Here is a 9,194-nt window from a genome sequence, read left to right as displayed (position 1 = left end):
CCATGGGTCCTGTTACACTGAAATGTACATCTGATTAGATGGGGTTTACGGCATCTGACAGTGTGTAGTATATACTGGTGTTCAGCTACACGGTAACTAATGGACACTGTTTCGCAGTTCCAAGGTTGATTCTGAGCAGGTAAACAAAAGATATCGTATCGACATGGGAGACATGTCAGGGTAATACTATGCAGGTGCAGAAACGGATAAGTCAATATGTACAGTATAATAGTCACTTTGGCTGTTGAAATGTCGTAAGACATTTGAAATTTGAGGGGGAGAGTGTGACACAGTGAATGACATGTTCATTGAATTGATGCTGATTGCATATAACTTGTTATTTGAGCATAGATGTTTGGAGATATCACCAGTAGGTGTCAATAGCGCACCGCGAAAATGCAGACAGGTGAAGCTGGTCCTGCGTGACCTTAAACAGGAAACGAGACTTGCTTCAGTGAGATTGCAAAATGCTGTGCGCTGTGTAACCGCAAAGAAAATAAACACTTCTAATGTGTATATTTCTGTAATTACAGGTAAAAATGTGGCACCAGTTTGAACCTTAGTGAACTCATTCTGCGCCCCGCTACACACATACAGTAAGTAATGGGACTATTGCATTACAATAGACCTGAAATAAACATTTATGTTTAGTGGGCAAAAAGACCAAATGCAGATTGGTGATATACTGTAAATTAAACTTAAGCATTGCTCTGCACATAAAATGTGATACCCCACAATAATTCAAAGTCCCACAGAAATAGCACTGAGGCCCAGTTTAAAGCTCCAGATTATACTCTGTGCCTAAGCTTTTGTCCTCACATCTCTGATTATTTTACCACAACTGGCAGGAACAAATAGCCACATCTGCTGTTCCTCCAGCCACAGACACTGAGATTCTCCACACTGTCAGTAAGCTTCAGAGACAACGCTGTAGCTCCACAGCAGTAAACGACACACTTGCAAAAGGGACCAAAATACCAACAGTATAATCACCCCTGTGAAACGGTTTGTGGATATTTGCTCTCACCCCCCATTCTTCTTTTCGCTCGATGTAACAGCGGCTGAATGGGTAAAGCAGCTCATAAACTTCCTGCAGGGTTTTAAAAGCTCCAAGGTGAATGACGGCTGCAAAACACCAGTCAGAGCAATTTGAGATGTATTCAGGGCTTCTTTGGATTAAGTCTGCGTGCCACCAAATATAAAAGGTTGACAGTCATCATTGGAAAGCAACCAAGTTCAACTACAGAGAGGCAGACTGAATGGGAGGTGTGCATGGAAATGTTTTCATCAAAAATAGCCCTGGACTTTATGTTGTTTGTTTATTACTATGCATAATACATAATAGAAAATACAAAAGAAGGCATTTTTATAATTTAACTACCCTGTTTCATATAAATAGGATGGACTGATAACAGCTAGATCAACACCTCTCTGAAAGACTTTCAACAAAAACTGAAGTTTATAAGCAAGTAAACTCAGGTAACTGCTGTTTAGCCACCTCTCAGATTGTAAAACAATATTTACATCACATCACTTTACACCTGTTAGTGTATTTGAGACTATCACAATTTTTTTTTTTAGCAAATTCTAGGATTTCTCATTTTGTTCATCACTTGGAGACTGGATCGGTTACATTTCACATGAACACTGAAACAATACCCATTAGTATGGAGCTACCATCAATCCACCACCTACTCGTGCTACACCCATCCATTCATCTATAACGCTTAGTCCTGAATAAGTTTGCAGGGGGGCTGGAGCCAATCCTGGCTGACACTGGGAGAGAGGCGATGTAAACCCTGGACAGGTCGCCAGTCTATCACAGGTCTGACACTTAGAGACAGACACACACACACACACACACACACACACACACACACACACACACACACACACACACACACACACACACACACTTACTCCTACGTCAATTTAGAGTCACCTAAGCTGTGTGTCTTTGGACTGTGGGAGGAAGCCAGAGTACCCGGAGATAACCCACGATACAGACTGGCAGGTCCATATAAATCCATAGTGGCCATCATGGTTGTAATAGAGTAGCTGGGGAAAGCTAGGGTTACCCAGACTTTTATTTACCACAACTGTCCTGATTATAACCTTCATGAAGGTGGGATTTATTGTATCAGGCTGCATTAACTTTATCTAGGTGTAGTCAATAAACTGGAAACTGATAGAGTTGGTGTTTATCTGGCTACACTGACTGAAGGAGATAAAATATAGCAGGATTGTTAAACACTTTCTTTCCATGTCATATCACCAATCTTTCCTGAGAGACAATAAAACTGCTTGGTCCAAGTCAATTTTATAGTTGACTGATCACACAGTGTCTCTCCCTTCATCCTCTGATGCGCTTATCTGTGTTTATGTTTCCACATGCTATCTCCCTACACTCATCTATGTATAGCCAATCGCAGGAGGATAATACAACTGAAAAACTGCACCCCTTACTACTAGTATAGTTCTTAAGACTACAGCCGAACTCCCCCAAGGTCCAACACAATTAAGCTTCTCTCTCGGCGTCTCTCTGTTTAATGTTAAATCAGTCAATGTTTTCCCCTCATGCAGGGCTCACCGTTTAACTTGCTTTCATAATTAAGGAAATGTTCCACCGACACCAGCTTTTCAAAGCTGTACTCACAGCTGCAATGCACTTTCTTTTACAGAAGAGGCTTTAAACAGCACATTTATTCATTTAAAGGGGGATGAGAAATGTAACAAACAAATGTAGCCACAAAAAAAAAGAATAAAAAATTGTTGATGCATGATCTTTTGTAGACAGCCCATCTCATTATCAGTACATTCAACAAAACATTCAATAAACTGCTCATGCTGTTTTGGATGATGTGTTTGCACCATTTTATAAAACGAGATTCAGGTTACATGTTTATTCATCTGAAAAGCACAAACCGGGCTGATCCCTATTAGCACATACTATGATATGTTTCCTTGTGGACTACAGATTTTAGAGGAGAGAATTAATCTTCTCATTGTCACTCTTGTATAAACAGGAATACCCTGTACACGTAGCTGAGGAAGATTTTGCATTATCCTAAACCATACATTTTCAGTTGCATTACATGAAGCACTTAAAACCTCCTGTTGGAAATACACGCACATTCATAGATCCCTCTTCATGCCCTCTGTGTCGACTGTAAGCCAGTGGTTTGAGTGGTTGATTTATTTGGTGAAATGTTTCAATAATAAGCCCTGGGGTGGGCCATGAAGTTTTGTAATTATCATCTGCCCTGTTGCAATGCTTTGACAATATTCCCTCACTGCTGAGCACAGCGATAAAGACGCAGTCCTTTCTCAAAGACGCTAATTTACCACTGCCATGAGGTTCTTTTATAACAGCGTAGTGTCCGTGTAATTTAATTGTCAAAACAATTCCTTCATTCTTTTTTCATGTTAGAGGGCATAATCATTTGCCTGAGTGAGACAAGTAATTCTTCACTTACTAACCAGGCCTTATGTGCAAATTTAATTACAGAAGTATTTTTTTTACAGTTTTACTTGTTTCAAAGTAAGTTACAGAGACAGAGAGACACTCCGGCTTACAAATGTTTTCATGATTAAGTTTTGAAATTAATTAATTCATATTTATGGTGTGTTTACTTCACCATCTACTGGTCTAATTAGCAAACTCCTAAAATTTCCCCACAATCAGTAAATAACAGACCACAGGCATTAATAACCAGAATATGACAGCACAGAACACACAGATTATTTGCTTATACAGCCATATATCTGAATTTAATCTCAGAGGAATTTACATTGTGAACAACCTACAACAGTGTCAACTGGTAGACACTGTTTGGATAAAGAAACATAAGATTAGAGGATTTAATTAATCCCCAGGGCAAAAACAATTTTGCACATATGCCAATTATGGACATAGCCAATAAACAATATGAAAGATATGCTGTAACAACAGTGCTAACACACTCGTTTTCCAGTAGGACATTAATATAGCTCAGAAGCCCACCTAGTAAAATACTCAAAAAATGTATATATAATATCCTGAGCCATGCACCTGATAACAGGATCTATGAAACAGAAATAAACCCTAATATTAACATACATAAAACTCAGACAAGAGAACTGCAGAAAATGACAATCACATTTTGCCAGAAAGCTGAAGAAGTCACTTTGCTTACTTTGTTCAAACAACAGCTGAAAACCCAAGATAGTGGAAAACTAAACATTTGCACATTTGAGAAACACAATCTCTGCTCTGTTTACGCTACTTTCCTTGCTTCTTATGTTATGTGTAGCGCTAACTGCTTGACAATCTGGCCAGATCACATGCATGCACGACTGATTCTTACTGTAAATAATGAGGCTGTTCTCAGCCTTTTGAGCTCATTTTTTTAAATAAGATGTACCCCTCACATTTTGTGAGGAAGAAGCATGTCACCCACTCCTATTGGACAACAATGGAGGACTGAGCACAGACAGATTTACTGACATTACAGTGAAAATTCATTGTTCGTTTTAGTTTTTGTATGAGATTTCTGGAAAATAGCAAAAATAGAAAATGACCAGCTTAATCCTTTAACCTCAAACTTTTGTAAAATGCAACCCAACAACAACTCCAAGAAGCAGGTCTCACACAGGCAACTCAAAAGTTTTACAACGGTGGGCTAAAAGGCCTCTAAATCTTTCCAGGCAGAATCTCATGCATCTCAATACACTAAACATGCATTTAACTTTAGTAAGAAGCTAACGAACTATTCATACAGCATGAATTCAGGTGTTATAGATGAGCTGTAATGAGACATTCATCTTATTTTATAATGCAAAAAAGTGTTTCCCTGTGCAATTCTGTAAAGCGTCAGAGTGACGAATGGAGCATGCGGCGTATTTGGGTTTGCTCGTTTTTGAGAGAAGCGGGTTTTGGGGCTATGCAACCAGCAGCAACGCTAGTCTTCACAACCTCTTCACACTTCTTCGGCTTGTGTCAACAGCACTGTGAGTCAGTTAGCCATTCATATGCTGCTACAGATGGCCCCATCCCTCTTCTTCAGCTCAGCTGCTGACGTGATTCATGGGGCTGTGTGTCTTGATTTAGGGTCTCTTTCATATTTCTTCTCACCCAGAGCACAGCAGCATTTCTCTAAGATATCCCTGAGGCAATGACCATGGCCTGTCTGCCTGCCTGGGAGAAAAAAAGATCTCTACTGGGCAAAACTGGACCTGACACAAAAAAACACACATGTACTCTTTATAGCATGCCCATATACTGTACTGTAAATGCTGAGGGGAGCTTGTACAGGCAAGGGCAAACGAGTCAAATTTTCTTTGTCTTTCTCACAAACACAAAATGCACCATGTAGTCAACAACAAAATTACAAGTCAGGATTAAGTGGGCAATCAAATTGTGCAAATAAGCAGGCAGGTCAAGGTCTATGCCAACTCATTAACAAATGAGAAAACAGACCACTCTACCGTTCGCTCTCCATTGCTGCTATTACTCTGCTGTTATTTCCATTCCCAAACTCCCTGGAATAACCGCATCACTAAAAATCAAACCAGTAGTCACTGTTTATTGTTTGCCCACTCAATCTTTGTTTGTTGAATCTGTAGAATAATAACCTTGTATGTTACCCTTCTGTGTGGAGCCAGGATTTTCCCCCAGTTTAGTCTCACTGGGCCTCAGATTGCCCTGTCAGAAAGGACTATAATCTAAGACAGTGCACACCACTTCCTTATCACTACCAGTAAATTACCTCAGGATCAGATACAAGCTGCCAACCTGCAGAAACTCCACTCACCAGACACAGAGAGAAAGAGAGGAGTAGATAGAAAAGAGAAAGGAAGAAAAAAGTGTCAGGACATGACAAGAGGAAGAGAGTAGCCCCATGGAGACTGACAGTTTCAGCCGCTCTCTAAGGTCATCTGATGTTATCTAAAGATCATCTTCAGTCACCAACGTTCGCCTTTTTACACTCTACTCAACAGCTAGAGTCAAGCACCTGTCAGTCAAAACTTTCATAACCTGCAGGTACAACAAAGTGGCTTTCTCTTCACTGTGAAATCAATCTAAAAGCCAATTTTCCCTGTAGCTGACACAGCACTAAATGAAATGACCAAAGACCACACACCACCTACAGGAATTATGAACGAGAGACCACAGCAAAAATGTAATAAATAAGAAAAGTGAATAAAAAATGAAAACAACTGAATTTGCCACTCCTAACAGGAAAATAACAACAGGTGCTCAGAGTTATCTTCTATTACCAGCTTCGTATAGGCCAAACTATTACCTTTCCTTTCTCTGAATCGATAAATTATTTTGTTTGTTTTGAAAATTTGGTTTACTGATGTCAGCAAATGGTAAAAGTAGTCCAGCTGCAGTTGACAAAGCTCAAGGTGGCGCATTTGTAACCTGTTGTTTTGTCCAACCAATAGTCCAAAACCTTATAGAAGACCAAAAAAATATTCACTTTTCAAAACAGTCTACTTCTCAGTTAAATTACAATGTGTTTCATTGTGAAAAACTAAAAATAAAGGTGTACAAGCTGTACATGACTAACAACAAAACACACTGTTTCACCACCAACATTGCTTTGGTGTAGTGACCTACTGAGATTAATCTGAAATGTTTCCTTGGTTTGTGATAATTACCAAAAACTATGATACAATGAATTTTGAAACTATGTTTCATGATAAAACTGAAACAGTTGATAAAATAATGGATTAGTCATTCAACAGAAAATCAACAATTCAATTATTTAAATGCATCTTTCATGCGAAATGACAAAGATTCTCTGGTCCAAGTTTCTAAAACAAGAATATTTGCTGCTTTTACTGGGATTTATATCATGGTAAACTAAATACCTTTGAATTCTGGACTGTTTGTTGGACAAATCAAGTAATTTGAAGATTTCACACTGGGCTCTGACATTTTATGATGGTCATTTTTTACTAATAACTTACAACATATTTCAATGATTAATAGTAAATGTTAAATATTAGCTATATATAATCCTTAGCTGTGCATCCACTGTTTGTTTGAGATACTGGCCTTACATGAAACAGACCCATATTTCTTTAAATGTCTCACATCATAAATTATTGAAATGTTAGGTCTGCAATTACTGCAACAACCCAATTCCTCAGTGTAATCAGAATACATAAATGCTAGAAAACATGTACTTATTTCATACACTCAGAACTACAGTACAGAAATGTACAGTATTAACTTCTTTTGGACCACTGACTTGCAGTATCTCTTTAACCTTGATATCTTAAAATATGCTTACATCGTACTGAGGATGGCCTTCTCTACCCTGGCATTTGTTGCTTTAAGTAAAGAGAGACAGAAAAAAAGATCTATTGTAGGTGAATTAAGACATTTATTTTATCGACATTAAAAGGCAGTAGGCAACTAACAGGTGACATTGCTGAAAAGTTACAATGTCATTTTTCTTCAGGTGACCACTCTCATATCAGCCAGCTCGTCCTGGACGCTCAGGTGATATAAGATAAGTGTGCTCATTGACTTGTGGCATAACAGTATGATTAAACCTGCAGTGAGTCATCTGAATGCAGGCGGCGGCCATTCGCACGCATCGGGGGACACTCGTATTGTGGTACAGACGTGCCTCAGCTCCTCTCTGCAGCATTGTGTGGAGCAGCTCCAGCGTGGTGGAACCGAGCAGATGGTGAACGTATGCGGTGCTCATGCAAGTCATCATCACCTTCATTAGCTGAAGGTGACATATGACATCATCTCGCTTGTGTGCATTATAGGGGCCAGAAAGAGCCGTTCACTTCTTTTTCTTCTTTTTATTGCAGCATGGTTCAAGGTTGTTGACAGGAGGTATTGTGAGTAATCACAACTCCCCCCCCCTTCCACTGGCTACTCCTCATCAAGCCTCTCCCAGTCCCACTACCTCCCAGCATTAAGGTAAATAAGGGCTTCCAGCAGAGAGCCAATGAGCACGGGCCACTGAGCAGAGATGCATGTTTGTGTTGCCTTCCTCCCAGGACCCTGCTCGTTTATCTTGGCTGTCAGGTAAAGGGCAGACTCAGAGAAGGTGAAACTTTTTTTTTCCTTTTTTTAATAAGGCCAGCTAGGTTTCTATAGAAACTGCAGGACAACATTACAGGGACAATGATAAGAGAGCAAAGTCTGGTCTCAGGGCATCCCACAGTGTGCCATATTTGCTATGTTTGCGTCAGAGAAAAGAAAGAGCAATTTAGATTAATTCTCCGAGAGCCTCCAGACTCAGACCTTTTACTGTGGGAGGTGAGATTAATGAGAGCGTATTCACACCTATCTTACAGCTTAGGTCAGGAGCTAAAAGGTAGGCTCCCACTTATAAAGAGGTGCTGAGTCTTCAGTGGATTCAAAGTCCCTGATAAAGACGGGGACAACCTCCAATGACTGTCATGCATTCTGGTTTTTTTGGTTTTTCTGATAACAAAATGATACTGCGTGATGGAATGTTTAAAGAACATTTTAAAGATAAGTGGCAGACTCGCTGTAGTAATGAAAACACTGGACAGTGTAAAGGTTGCCTTCTGAAACTGTCAAAGTGTCAATATTCCTAATGTGAGTTACTGATGCATTCTTCTGGCTAAATATGCATACAAAAGAAACAAAGGTAATAAATACTTAATGACTACTACATTTTTCATTTTGTGGTAATAAACAGGAAGCATGTTAAGTTAAGAAATGAGTGCAAAAATCAAAGAAACAGAAGGTACAGTACCACACCTGTTGTCAAAAGCCTGCAGCCGTGAGATAAACCGGGATAACAATACGAAGATACAAGTGTCTTTGTTCTCAGCCACACTCCTGAAAGGCAGAGAAATTAAGTCACTTCTGGAGCAGAACTCAACGTGGATATGGTCCACATGTAGTCGTAAAGTCGACATGAAATAAAATGCCCGTGATAAGATGACACACAGCTCACAATTCATGTGCAGACATGCTTAAAGCTGCTGCAGCAAAGTATTGAAATCAACATTATGCACTGAGCTTCTTTCTTCTGTATTCATCCCAACAATGATTGTTTCAGTAAAAGGAAAAATACTTCAGGGAATGTACTTCCAGCTCTCTGCACACAAAACAAAACAAGAAAATAAATATCAGGAGCTTTATTGTAGGTGTCCATTACCGAAATTGCTCTATTAGTCTATTGTTTACTGGTCTGTGGTGCTGAACC

General features: G+C 39.4%; 1 protein-coding gene across 1 annotated transcript in view; it reads right to left on the bottom strand.

Moving 5' to 3' along the window:
* gpc5a (glypican 5a) overlaps positions 1-9,194 on the bottom strand; it is a 134,556-nt gene that overhangs the window by 91,865 nt on the left and 33,497 nt on the right. The gene's annotated exons all lie outside the window — the stretch shown is intronic.

Source organism: Monopterus albus, unplaced genomic scaffold (genome assembly GCF_001952655.1).
Source record: "Monopterus albus unplaced genomic scaffold, M_albus_1.0 scaffold4.1, whole genome shotgun sequence".
Classification (NCBI taxonomy): Eukaryota; Metazoa; Chordata; class Actinopteri; order Synbranchiformes; family Synbranchidae; genus Monopterus; species Monopterus albus.
Note: the sequence above shows the minus strand (reverse complement) of the source record. Positions and strands in the feature narration are given on the sequence as shown.